Genomic DNA, 15,683 nt, shown 5'->3' on the forward strand with positions numbered 1-15,683 from the left:
CTTAAGTATTTAACAGCCAAAAAATTACAGATATGCATTAAGTCATTTTGATACTATTTTACATATTTATTACGTCAATTAACCTTTTATTAAAAGTATTAAAACATATTATCTGAGTACAACTAATATTGTTTAATTGTGTGCTTGCAATTTATATATGACTGTTGTTTACTAAAGTCACTATTACGCCTAGACAGTAAAGAGATCCAAGCAATTCCGTGGTTTGAGAAAAAAGTGCATCGATGTAAAGTTTCTGATGTTTCGAAATATCATATGTCAAATGAACTCTTTTGGAGTGGGGAAAATCAAAAAGCAGTCTATATTAAAAACATTGAAATTACCGAATGAGACTTCACACGGCATCGCAAAGTCGTACAAGATTGCCACTTTCAAATTATACATCAGTCGATTACATATTCATTTTTTAACCCACGAATAAGTAACAAAACCCTACTGACTACACCGTCTCATTAAACATAACTTTTACTACACAATTCAGAAATTTAGATGCAAAAACCTTGTTTTGAGTCGTGAAAAATTTTACTTTGTGGAGAACCACCTTGATTCCTACAACTAATAAACCGAAGACGATGTCATTAAAGTGCTAGATTTTTTTATCCGCAGGATGCTTTTTGAGCTTGGTGTATTGATATTTTTACCAGACAGTCGGTATTCCAGTTTAAATTGTGCACCACTTATGGTGTATCTGTTGTTTATTTCATATTGAGAAGACTTCATTTAGAACCTTTTCAAAGACGAATGAAAAGGGAAGGCATCTTGTAACGTTCTTTAAAGTAACTTTCGGATATATTGATGATGTCCCGTCAATCAATAACCCTCATTCAAATGAATGCTTACATCTCAAATATCTGAGTGAACTTGATATCAGAAACACTCCCGAAAGAACAAATGTTTAATGTTTTTATCTTTTCCTAGATATTGATACAGCTAAACGACTTCCATCTAGAATATGTAACAAACGTGATGATTTCAATTTTCCAATTGTCACGTTCCAATTTCTCTGCAGTACCATTCCATTTGCTCCGTCGTATGCGTTTGCATATCTCAGTTAATACGTTACGCTCGTGCATGTTTACACTTTGCGGACTTCATTAACATAGGATGTGCTCCTTCTCAAACATATTATGAGAAGAAAATGACTTAAATCGATACTACAACAATTTTACGGTCACCGTCACAAATTGGTTTACCAAATAACAAGCGACATGTTAGTCTTAGATATTTAAATATAGTATATTTGCTTGTTTTGTTATCTAACTGATTGTCTCCAATCCAGATTGTGACAATTTGAATGCTATTTGCATATGAAAGAACTTCGTTGCGTCAACGTTTTCCCTACCTATACATGTGTAAATGGGCTCCTGAAGGGCAAAATTAGTATCTTCACTTTCCATTTATTTACACTAAAAGAATAAGTTAAAATTACAGCATTTAACATTGTCAACTCATATATAGAAATAACCGTTGATTGAGTGTTCTCAAAAATAAGAATGCTATTTACTTTTTGCCTTTGCAAACAAAAAGCAACACTAAATCAATTACAAAATAGTTGACTTAAATTATAACACATAAGAGTTACACTTCTCTGTATTCGAAGCAATATGTTTCAATATCATTTATAGACACTTAAAGGCGGTGTTTATTGCAATTAATAATAATATTAGTAATAATGATATAATGCTGATAATAATAAATTGGTGTTTAATACCCAGTGTCAAATATGACATGCATATCAGGATGAACAGATCAATGTGTCATGAATATAAACCCTGAATTGTACTAGACCGGCACGCTGAGCCAGGTCTTTAACATTTCACTTCAGAAAATAATAGTCCAAAGGAAGATTTGTCAACCTAAATTACCACTTTATAGTGACGTCGAACTGACCAGCCTTTGCACTTACTTATTAATATTGCGTACGTATCGTAGAAACAGCAAATTCAAATGTTAAAGTCTTTAATATGACTAAATCTGGATGAAATGTATAGCAACCTTCATCTCGTGCGTTAGGCAGACAAGCTCGGAAGAGATCATCTAGGCAGTTTTGTCAATAATATGTAAAGTCACCAAATTATACAACAAAACAAACAAAATAAATTGTAAAATGATTTTTTTTATTCATACATATTGTACTTAAAGCGCGGAAATTATTATGTAATCCTTGTAAACTCATCGAACCTTTAAACAAACTTATAAGTAAGGGTTATCGTACCAATGTTGTAATTAGATCTCTGAATATAGTTTACATTGGCACTAATATCGATTTTGTCATTAGCAAATTAAAACATAACTTAATTTGTATTTTCTTTTCAAACGGGATGTATAGAGACACACACACGTTAATTTTTATCTATAAAGAAGTCATTTTTGACTTTAATTATTTATCTCTCGTAATTTTTTATTAACTGTGTATTTGCATTCAGGTGTCACAGGTCAAATTTATTCGTTCGTTGTGTGTTAATTTACGTTTTTTGATTGAGTTAAGCCTTCCAATTGATATTTTATAGTGTGTTTTTCTATGTTGTGATGCTATACTATTGTTTCCGAAAAGGGAGAAGATTTGGTACCATTAAAGCGTTTAATCCCGATGCAAATGTTTGCACCTGTCCTAAGTCAGGAATCTGATTACAGTAGTTGTCGTCTGTGTAGTTCATACGTGTTTCTCGTTTTTATATAGATTACTCCGTTGGTTTTTCCGTTTAAATGGTTTTACACTAGTAATTTTTTGGGGCCCTTTATAGCTTGCTGTTCGGTGTGAGCCAATGCTCCGTGTTAAAGGCCGTACCTTGACCTATAATGGTTTACTTTTATACATTGTGACTTGGATGGAGAGTTGTCTCATTGGCATTCATACCACATCTTCCTATATCTATCATGTATATAACATTAAAATATTAATCTGATGTATCAAAATTCAATAGTTCATAATACAATGAATTAAAATGATAAAACCAATTCAGGTTTCCTAAGAGCTCTCATTTTCCGTTACCATCTTAGTTTTATGGGAATGTTTTATTTAAATTAACAACAAACCATCCATTTCTATGAATCTATGAAGAAGAAATCCCAAATTCAACATACGTTTTACAATATCTATCAATTATTAACTTTTGACGAGGTCAATACTATATATATGGACCTGTTCAGATTATATCGACCGATGACGAAGTCAGAGTATCAATTTAATCTAACAGTTCCATATGTAACGTATTGACTAAGTGAAAGTCCTGAATTTATATATTACGTATGTAAATAATGTATTAAGAAAATGTACTTCAATGTTCTTTCTGTGCATTTAAAAATTGTATTTTGCAAGATTTTTAACATGTCATTTAAAATATGAATATTCTTGATACAGCTTGATATGTTGGATTTCTTGTATTATTTGCGTCTGAATATAACATCAAATTATTGATATTTTCTTTATTCTGATAAACTTGCAAATGTTCTTTTCGGTGCTTCCTCCATGGTTGTTATGTATGACGTCATGACGTTTAGAAATTTCTGACCGGAACGGCTTCTAGATTTAGCAAGATTTTAATATTTACCTTTAATATACTTAAAAATAGAAACAAGGCTTCGGATACATAAAATAAGCTTTCAAACACGTGATCGTAATATCCAATGAAACTGGAGAATGCAACACCATATAAGTCTAACAAAAGCAACGGTCAACATTCATTGTACATGTACGATAAGTATAGCAACAATCAGCATTCAACATGTTCAAGGACAAATACGATAAGCAAGATGTTCATAACAGCATCCGATTTTTTACCTGAATTGCATCACGCGCCTGATAAAGCTAATTAGTTAGCGAAATATAGCGTGAATATATAAAATATAACAACTATTTCTATAACACAAATTAGCGTGTTATGTTTACATTCTCATGCATTCATATATATAAAACGTCTAGATATAAATCAACGATCTTTCTTACGAGGGCGCTGGATCGTTACGAGTAACGATACCTGTATACAATAAATGAATTATTTAAACACCTACAAAGTGTACAAACAATATCTATAAATACGCAGCCGCGGTAAATTACTTAACCTTTATAAAAACTAGAACTATCAATATGGTGTTTATTTAGAATGTGAAAATACTCAACCTCTGTTGTAATTACTTTAGAAATTACCTTGAAATTTGTGTATTATACCAGGTCAAATCGGTCAGTCCTACTCTTTGGGAATGTATCTCTATGCAGTCTTTGTTGTAATAACTCAACTTTCGTCACCTGTGAAATTATAGAAATGTACTAGTTTATATCGCACATAAAATTGAGAATGGAAATGGGAAATATGTTAAAGAGACAACAATCCGAACATTGAGCAGAAAAACAGCCTAAGGCCACCATTGGGTCTTCAATACAACCAGAAAATCTCGCACCCGGAGGCGGGCTTCAGCTGGCCCCTAAAAAAATTTGTACTAGTTCAGTGAAAATGGACGTCATACTAAACTCCAAAACATATAAATGAACAAAAATTAAAAAGCATACAAGACTAACGAAGGCCAGAGGCTCCTGACTTGTGACAGGCGCACTTAACCCTCCCCCTATACCTCTAGCCAATTTAAAATAAACAAACACACAGCAATAAGCACAGTAGAACTCAGTTTAAAAGAAGTCCGAGTCCGATGTCAGAATAGGTAACAAAAGAAACTAAGCAAAATGGCAATGATACATAAATTAAAAAAGGACTACTAGCAGTTAATAACATGTCAGCTCCAGATTTCAATTAAACTGATTGAAAGATTATGTCTTCATCATATGAAAATCAAGCACAATCACTCTGGTTAGGGGTTTAGTATCATACCATCATAAAATATATGAGAATATAACCCGTGTCATGCCAACAACTGGTTTTAGAACAAATGTGTTTATTTCCGATGCAAAGACCCGATGAGTTCATCAATAATAATACCAAAATATGCCATCTTCATTGACCTGACACTAGTATCGTAACTATATCCCTTCTGTATGAGTCTGTTCAAAGGTTTGGTTAGCTTTTGAGGTGAATGTCTACATGGTTGTGCTTTGTAAAGAATATATTAATATAAAACATTGGACGTGAAATACCTGAACGTATAAGATGTTTGCATGTTGATTTATATTTGCGAATGATGTCCTTGTACCAATGATAAAATTCAGTAAATGTTTTGACTAGATTGTGATATCGAAAACCCTGGTGTTATAATTTTTCAGTAATGCAGAAATTTCTTTCATTAAAATCAAATACGTTGTTACATACACGAGCGAATCGAGCAAGTTGAGATATATAAACACCATAATATGGTGACAAGGGAACGCCACTGTCTAAAACTGGATGATTAACAATAGAAAATAAAAAATCATCTCTTTTATCATAAATTTTGGTATTAAGCATAACTATTTGTGTTAGAAGCATATCTATGCAGTGTCTGTTGTATATCTAACCTACGTCATTTTTGTAATTCTAGAATTGTACAACCGTTGTTCGGTTTTAATTGTATAGATTTAAAAATTCATAATTATAATGATGAAGGATATCTGTTATCCGAAATAGATTTTTATGTTGACATATGCTTGCCCCACAACGAGATTTGAACCCACACCTTTGATACACTACAGCACTAATCGCTAAGCCTCATGATCAGCAGTCTAGACCATTCGAACACATCCGATATATCAAAAAAAATGGATCTTTAATAGTCGTAGTGTTACCTTGATATGCTTTTGTAAGTCGGCCATGATATTGTGTCATGTCTGATTACAAACTCAATCCCTATTTTATATTCTATTTTTAAAAATTTACCTGTGATCAAATGAACGTCACAAAAATACGTCACTTTTTGTGGCGTTGATACATTGATGTGACGCAAAGTTCATAATTCTATTGTGGTGTACTGTCGTAGATTCATGGGAAGTATCATTTGCTATTCTGTGGTTTGTTGTAGTGTACTATTATATTATTCATTCTCTGTCTTGAGTGTTCTTGCGTTTATTTGTATTGTATTCCTGTCACGTGATGTTGTCATTTTAGATGTATGTTTAACATTGCCATTTAAGCGGAAAGTTTGAATGAGCATAAAACCAGGTTCAACCCACCATTTTGTCTTAAAATGTCCTGTACCAAGTCAGGAATATGGCAGTTATTATCAAATAGTTCGTTTCTATGTATGTTGACGTTTGTTTTTGTAGCAGTTCAGTGTTTCTGTTATTCCGTTTTTTTCCTCTTATAGTCGATGTATTTCCCTCGGTTTTGGCTTCTGACCCGGATTTATTTTCGCTTAATTGATTTATGACTAATGAACAGCCATCAAAGGTAATCTTGAAGATTAAAAAGGAAATAAGTTTTAGTGAGAGGAGAAACTTCGATTTGGTAATAATTCAAATTAGTCTTTTATGTTTTTTTATCATATTTCATCGAAAGTTAAGACAATGACAAGCTGGAAAATATTTCTTTTTAAAGAAGTTATTATTACTTTGATTCTTTACAAAATTCCTTGTTCAGGTTTATAAACATATACAGCATACGTCGTCATAAAAATGTGGTCTGTGTAATTTCCTATGCAAAATTGTGGTAAATATCCAGACCATTTATGTTGTGCTCTTATACTACCGTTCCATGTTTTGAGGAGGGTTGAGCTAGTATGTTTAACCACGCCATGTATGTGCTTGTCACAAGTAGAAGGAACCTGTAATTTAGTGGTTATCAATGGACCCTTCCTATTGTATTGTTTTTCATTTGTTATTTTCAACAGAAATGCGTGGGCTTCCTCGTTTGAATTAATTTGCATTTCGTCATTTCGAGGGTTTATACGCTTAACAATGTTTGCTTTCATCTACGTCATTATTGTGGATTGTTTTCTAATTGGTAATCAAGCCACAGCTCGTTTTTACGTATTTTAATAACGTGAGTGCGATTTAATCTCACCACAATGCCAGTATACCGTTCCGATTTTTTAAATGAATTTCAAAAATTGCAAAATAATTCAAAGACTCTTAAATTGGGTACAGTTAAATTATGTATTGCTTGTCTTTTCAACATAATGGATGACAATTTATGGTTGACTAATCATTATTTATCCGATTTTCCTCGTTGACCACATTAATCAATTGTAAATAAAGGCAACAGTAGTATACCGCTGTTCAAGACTTTTGAATTTTTCAAAAAATATTTAAAACAGTTGTAATAACTTTGGGCTGAAAAGTCGAAAAATAATCAAATTGACAGTTATAAATGATATTTACTATTTAAACCTTAAATATTTTTTAACTATCGGGCAGGGCAACAACCAAATATGTTGACAGCTTACACAATTACTAATTTATTTTTTATTATTTTGGTAGCTCATAATGGCTTATTCTAAATTGTTTGTACAAAATAAAGCACAAGTATGAATTATTTCACTATTCTTGCTTTTATTGACACTATGTGACCAGAAAGCATTAAATAAATAAATTTTAAAACGAAGATAGAATAATGGTTTTTTATTAATAATATACTGTTAATATCTGTCAGCAGGAAAACCGTCACTGTCATTATTCAGCAACGAATATATAATAATGTAAAAACCTAGGATAAAATAATTGACAATTGGTGTTTGGAATTTGTCTTTTACAACAGAATCACAACCGCCATGCAACTTTGATACACATTTGTTTTATCTATTGCAGATCAATCAGATCATATTGTTGATTCAGAGAAAGAGGATATGATGCTAGTTGATGCTGGAATTGCATTTAATTCACCATATCCAACGGTACTGCACCCTGCTAGAAAGGTAGATGTTATCCTTTCATTTGATTTTTCCGACCGTGGTGATGATAAGGAATGGCCGTTTGGGGTAACTATCGTAATCTTTTACTACTAGCCTTTTGTATTTGCCACCTTTTGATTGAAATACTAATAGATCATTTATTGTGCTTAACAAATCAAATTGATGTCTGAATAAGATATATCACACGATCTAGGAACAGGTTCATTAGCATACTGTTGGTTAATCTTGAAACAAAAAGAAGTAATACATGCACTCTGATTTTATGCCACTAAAACAATCAACTGCACTATTGGTGCAATCATATTTTTTTCAGATATTATGAAAACTTATCCTTCGTAATACGCCTGACTGCAACATCGATATAGGATTTTAAATAAACAGAATACATATTGGTATTTGTAATCAATGAACACGTTTTAACTGTACAAATATTTATATATCTAATATTATATGAAAAAAGATAAATAACAAAAATACCGAACTCCAGGGAAAATTCAAAATTGGAAAGCCCCTTATCAAATGGCAACATCAAAAGCTCAAACACATCACGGAAAACATTGGTCATATTCCTAACTCGGTACGGGGATTTCCTGATGTGGATAATGGTAGATTAAACCTGGTTTTATAGCTAGCTAAACCTCTCACTTGTATGACAATCGCATAAAATTGCATTATATTGACAACAATGTGTGAACAAAACAAACAGACATAAAAAGTAAAAATGTCAAAAACATGGGTATAGCAGTCAACATTGTGTTATAATCATAATCCCTATAAAAAAAAACCAAATATGTCAACAAAGAAAACGAAATGGCATATAGACAAAGCACATACTTAACAATGAAATCTAGTAATACAAAAAATGTCCATAGCGCAACATGGTAATATTTTGCAGTCGATAAGAGGAGTTAGGGTAAAAGTTTCACATTTGAAAAAGACACTCCCATATTGTTAAATACCAAATTCATTTATATATATATATCTTTTTAAGTGTTGTATTGTGTACAATGGTTTCTCTCTGTTTGAATCATACCCACATCTCTTTCTGTAAATAGATATAAAAAGATGTGGTATGAGTGCCAATGAGACAACTCTCCATCCAAGTCAAAATTTATAAAAATAAACCATTATAGGTCAAAGTACGGTCTTCAACACGGAGCCTTGGCTCACACCGAACAGCAAGCTATAAAGGGCCCCAAAAATTACTAGTGTAAAACCATTCAAACGGGAATACCAACGGTCTATTCTATATAAAAAAACGAGAAACGAGAAACACTTATGAACCACATCAACAAACGACAACTACTGAACATCAGATTTCTGACTTAGGACAGGTGCAAAAGCCTTTACCATACTAATATCTATCTCAATCGGACGTGAAGTCATTTACCCTCAAGAATTAAACACTTATGAATTATAAACACTGCGGAAATAAATATACTTGAACATAAACGATATTGACTCAACGCTTTTATTAATTGCAAGCAACAATAACTTCGTACTTTACTTGTCCTTTCCTTGAGTCGATCGGAAGTGATTAACGTAGTATTTTGTAGACAAAACGCAAAATTTGTGTATACAATTAAACGCCCGATATATTTGATTTTTTATAAGTCCAGGAGGATTCAAAAGTGAATGTCCATCATGCAAGAAATAATGATATAGAGTATGTGTTAGGGTTTGCTCATGCAATGTAAATTTCATTTATCAAAACTAAATTCATGCTTCAATTTGAATTTTTAGGAATTGAAAAAGGCGCAAGAATGGGCCGATAGAAGGAATGTTCCTTTCCCGGATCTTCGTCAACTAGAGGAGATAGATGAGCAACAGAAGAAAACAGGAAACTATGAAGAAGTTTACGTTTTTGAAGGGGACAAACAAACTCCGACTATCGTGCATTTCGTGATGATAAACAAAAGCTTTCGAGCAATGTGTGGAGAAAGTATATATTTTTTATATTTATTTTGTACATATTTCTATTTATTCTGGTAACGTGACATAATTTTAATGCTTTAATCAATTCGGAAATTAACTACGTCTCATTTAAAACAAGAAATTAGTTTTAAGAATCTTCTTTTTTTTGTGTGATTTATTATTGGTTAATGCACACAGAATAATCAGTACGTACTAAGATGTTTTGCACATATTAGAATGCTAAATTATCCGAGGAAAATCAATTATCTTACAAACTGGATTAAGAAACAAATCAATAACCAGTGTATTTGTTATTCATTTGGAAAGTTTTACAAAATCATCAACAATACCATACATTATATGAAATATGCGAAACAAGTTCGACTATATAAGACTCGTTCGCGGAGGTTGAATCAAGTTACAAGGAACAATCAAATAACTTCCTTAACCCCATGCCAATCAAACAATCCATGAGCAGTTGGTTTATATGAGACACATTGGTGGCCAACAACAATTACATAAATTCAGAGCAATAAAACTCCACGCATATAAAACCTGGTGCAAATCTGGCTATGGTCATATCTGTCTAAGCGTAGACCATCTTTAGTAGAATGAATGAGGTTAACATTTTATTGACATTCAATTGAAATTTTGTCATGTTAGTTTGCATAATTCGTTTGTTTATGCTTGCATGGAAGCATTTTCTTTTGGTTTCGTAACCATGCATTAAACAATCCTTTATCATCTTATTTCTTCCCGTTATGAATTAGATACATTGATAGAATGCCACACACCCTGGTTCATATATGTTTGCTATTCGACAGTTATGTTTTGTCTGTCTTTCTTTAGTTTCAATGTTCAAAATTAAATACAAAAACTGAACATAAGCTGAATTCTGATAAAAAGGAAAATGTAGTACTAGTGCCAATGAGACAACTCTCTATCCAAGTCACAAAATATAAACAGTTAATAATTATAGGTTAAAGTATGGCATTCAAAACGGAGCCTTGGCTCACACCGAACAGCAAACTATAAATGGCACCAACTTGACTAATGTTAAACAATTCAAACAGGTAAACCAACGGCCTAATCTTTATACAGAACAAGAAACGAGAAACACCTATGAACCACACCAACAAACGCTAACCACTGAACAACAGACTTGTGACTATATTTGTAATTTGTTGTTTCAAACTTATCCAATGATGAACTTTTTTCTTTTCTTTTTAGGTGATAAACTATGTTTAAGTCAACAGAATTTTGATATACTTCCTACATACAGCACCCTGAAATTCGGCTATTCTAATAATGATTTTGATAAGTTCAAGTCATTAGTTGAATACAATGTTTACAAAAACATGAATAAAGTAGTTCATTGTATTCAGGAAGTTATTAATCGAAAGCAAAATCTAACTACCGATGACAACCAGTAATAAGGGACCACTCGAGGGAAAAGTCAAAAGTAGTCTCTTAATGCAGGTGTTTTTTGAATACAGGTTCCCCAATTTGAATAGAAGAAAGCATGTATCTGTATTATAATTTTTTGACATATTATTGTATTGGTCTTTTATGTATATCCCCTATGACTAATTACGAGAACTGTTCATTAAGAAATAAAATGTTCTCCTTGCTTGTTTGTATATGCTTTTATTATTTGTTTATACATCGCAAGCCATGGTTCTTGCTATATTATGTCCAATCTAATTCCTGTAAGAGAAAAAACATAGATCGCAGAAACTTCACATGTCCTTCAAAATTCCATATAAATTGCCACACTTTGTAACTGAGAAACAGTAAAACTTCTCAGTGTGAAGTTCCATCATTAACTAGAGTCTTTCAAATACGTTTGATTCAATGACAAATTATTTATTGATCGCTTGTTCCTTATAAGTGTCAAGGTTTTTTTTCTATTATAGATAATGCATATTTTCAGGTTTTTCTTGTCGTATAACACATCGAGGGGTCTGATGATTGATCAAATTATTTGTGTTATACGACAAAATAAAAAAACATTATAATATGTATTATATGACTTATATACCGCAAACAAAATATCATTTTCTGCAAATATTTGCACGATTTGCATCCTTTTTTACCGACCACACTAAAGTGAGATATCTTTTTTATGCGTTCAGGTTTTATTACGCCATATGGCTAATTTATAATTCGAAATACAGCTCATTAATTATACTGTAAATTCAGAAATTATTGCGAGGTTTTCATTAATGCGAATAATGCGACTAAATAAGTATCGCAATAATAAAAACTCGCATTCTGATATCTGATTAATTAATGAGCTGTATTTCGAATTATAAATTAGCCATATGATAGATATAAACTTTAGAAATTATTACCCAGTTACAAAAAAAATATTACTGTAACTGCTCGAGTCAAGACACTAATGGATAGTTACAGTGTATGAAAAATAGAAGTGACTTTGTAAGTTATTTATCGTATTAACTGTATGAAAGGGGGATGATATTTTTTTTTTTGACTTTTTATCGCGGTAAACCGATTATTTTTTCATCAATTTTCAAACGAACTATTGCAAATAATTGTTTTTCTCTGTTTTGTTTGACAATACATTTGTTTAAACTGAGAATCATAGTTAAATCTGATACCCCCACTAATACATTTATAAAGTACGTGGTTGCATTTGTATAGAATATAAGGTTATTTGGTCATTTGATTGAGTACAAGGTATTATATATAGATGTAAAGAGTAAAGAACTGGCTCGAAGATAGAACGAAATTTGGATACATTAACATATAACACAGTGGCGGAATAATAAGACAGGTGATTACGGCAACCTAATTGGAAGACGAAGAGTACGAAAAACTGATATCCGTAGGTCAAAGTATGGTTTCCACTATTGCGTGAATCAATTAGATGTTAAAAATCCTTCATACGAATATGTTTCAAATAAAGGCAACAGTTGTATAAATCGATAGAAAGAAAACAAATCCGGGCTACAAACTAAAACCGAGGGGAACACATCAGCTATAAGAGGAAATCAACGGAAAACAGAAACACTGAAGTGCAACAAAAACAAACGCCAACATACATAGAAACGGACTATTTGATAACAACTGCAACAATCCTGACTTGGAACAGGACATTTTGAGAAACAAATGCTGGGTTGAACCCCTAGTTTTATGGCTAGCCAAACCTCCCACTTATATGGCAATGTTAAAAAATGTCGCTAAAATGACAACACTACGTGACAAGAATAAAGTACAAACAAACGCAATATCACTCAGCACAGAGCAACGCATAAATAAATATATAATAGTACATTAAAACATATAAACCGCAGAATAAAAACGGACATCTTCCATTCACGACAGCACAGGACACCACAAACAGTAAGGTATTTTGGTGACGTATATATAATCTTGAAGTTTATTCAATTATATGGCACGAGATCCAAAAAAATCACAATTATTTTCACAATACTAGTCCAAATAATTATCATGATTATGACGGTTTGGAAAGGCTATTTTAAATTAATGCTGTGACGACGTCATAATTATTTGGACTAACGCAATACTGTATCCATGAAAAATGGAAATTAACTCTACTATACTGACAAATAAGACTCTAACCAGAAACATCATTACTTAATAAATGAATGTTGTAAAAAGTGTTATAAAAAGTTTTGCATTATTTAATTCATCTCGCATAATGTCCTTTTATTGTAGCGAAAAATTAACAAAACTTCACATTATTTTTGTTAGGGTTAGGGTTAGGGACTTTGACGATATTTGTGCACTTTTTCACTTCTTCGCATGTGTGCACTTTTCCACTTCTGCGCATGCGTGAAATTATTGACTTACAGTAAGGGTTATACTTAGGTAATGGAAGGGTAAGGGTTAGGGTTAGGGTTAGGGTGTATGGTTAGGGTTAGGGTTAGGGTTAGGGTTTAGGGCATCAGAAATTTCCAAAAATATAAGTACAGAGTATGAAAAGTGCCTTTGACTTCAATCTTCAAACAGGTGTAGAATGGATTTGAATAGGGATATCTTCTTAATGTCTGTTCCGAAAAGATGAAAAGGCGATCTAGAGGATGGAAACTTATTGGTAGCACTGAAGTGTACGGCCGCACTTTCCGACCTCACTGAAGATTGTCTTTGAAAAGAGTGAAGCCTAACCCCGACATTAACCCCAACTCCGAAACTACAAAAGACCATAGGCTTGCTCGTCAAAAAGTACTGCCCCATATGGGGTCGATTTTTCAATTTCAATTCGATCGGAGCACAGCATCATGTTGAGATTTAATAAAGCTGGACTTTCAAAAGAGTTAAGCTGAACCCCGACATTAACTCCAACTCCGAAACTACAAAAGATAAAGACTTGTGGTCTTCACCATAGGCTTAATTGTCGAAAAGTACTGCCCCTAATGGGGTCGATTGTTTCAATTTCAAGCAGATCGAAGCATAGGATCATGTTGAGATTTTGAAAAGATCGACTTTGAAAAGTACCAAAAACCACAACCTGACCCCCCACCCCTCCAAAACTGTGATTTTTTAGAAGTTCGTGAAAAAACTTAATACGAAAATCCAATCGGTTAACCCCCTAGACTTTCCCGTTCCAAGATAAAGTAGGGCCTTCAAAACAACGATTTTAACACATTTGGGGTTTGGGTTAGGGTTAGTGTTTAGGTTAGGGTCCGGGTTCGGGTTAGGGTTAGGGTCAGGGTTTGGGTCAGGGTTAGGGTCAGGGTTTGGGTAAGGGTCAGGGCCAGGGTCGGGGTTAGGGTCAGGGTTAGGGTTAGAGTTTGGGTCAAGGGTTAGTGTTAGGGTTAAGGTCAGGGTAGTTACTTTGACGATGATAGTGGACTTAGGCGAGGGCTAGTGAGGTGCCCTTTTTCACTTCTGTGCATGTCTGACCTTTTGTTGACTGCGCATGCGTTAGAAATTTCCAAAAATATTTCTAAGTACAGAGTATGAAAACTGCCTTTGACTTCAATCTTCAAACAGGTGTAGAATGGATTTGAACAGAGATATCTTCTTAAAGTTAACTCTTCCGAAAAGATGAAAAGGCGATCTAGAGGATGGAAACTTATTGGTATCACTGAAGTGTACGGCCGCACTTTCCGACCTCACTGAAGATTGTCTTTGAAAAAGAGTGAAGCCTAACTCCGACATTAACCCCAACTCCGAGACTTGCGGTCTTCACCATAGGCTTGGTCGTCAAAAAGTACTGCCCCTTTGGCGTCGATTTTTTTAATTTCAATCCGATAGGAGCACAGGATCATGTTGAGATTTGGAAAAGATTGATTTTGAAAGGTGTGAAGCCTTTAAGCCCGACATTAACCCCGACTCCGAAACTACAAAAGATAAAGACTGGCGGTCTTCACCACAGGCTATGTCGTCAAAAAGTACTGTCCTTCTGGGGTCGGTTTTTTAATTTCAAATCGATCGGAGCACAGGATCATGTTGAGATTTGGAAAAAAATGACTTTGAAAAGAGTGAAGCCTTTAACCCCGACATTATTCCCGACTCCGAAACTACAAGAGATAAAGACTGGCGGTCTTCACCACAGGCTTAGTCGTCAAAAAGTACTGCCCCATTGGGTTCGATTTTTTAAATTCAATCCGATCGAAGCACGGGTCTTGTTGAGATTTAATAAAGACTCCGAAACTACAAAAGATACTACCTCAGTAAGAAAATTTCATTGGCCGGGTCTCCGAAGCAGGGGCAAATTTTTTTTGTCCGACTTCTACCTTGGTAAGAAAATTTCATAGGCGGAGGCGGGTCTCCGACGCAGGTGAAAAGTTGTTCTGCCGTCTACCTCGGCAAGAAATGTTCATTGACGGAACGCACGTGTCTGACAGGCAGGGAAAATGTGTTTGCCTCCTACCTCGGGAAGAAATTTTGATAGGCGAATTCGGATCTTCGCAAACACATGGTGCGAGAAAGGAGACAGACGGCCGCTGGTGAACGGCGGCTTGGAAGTGAACATTTTACAAGGAGAGGCT

Source organism: Mytilus californianus, unplaced genomic scaffold, assembly GCF_021869535.1.
Source record: "Mytilus californianus isolate M0D057914Y unplaced genomic scaffold, xbMytCali1.0.p SCAF_90, whole genome shotgun sequence".
In the NCBI taxonomy this organism is placed as follows: Eukaryota; Metazoa; Mollusca; class Bivalvia; order Mytilida; family Mytilidae; genus Mytilus; species Mytilus californianus.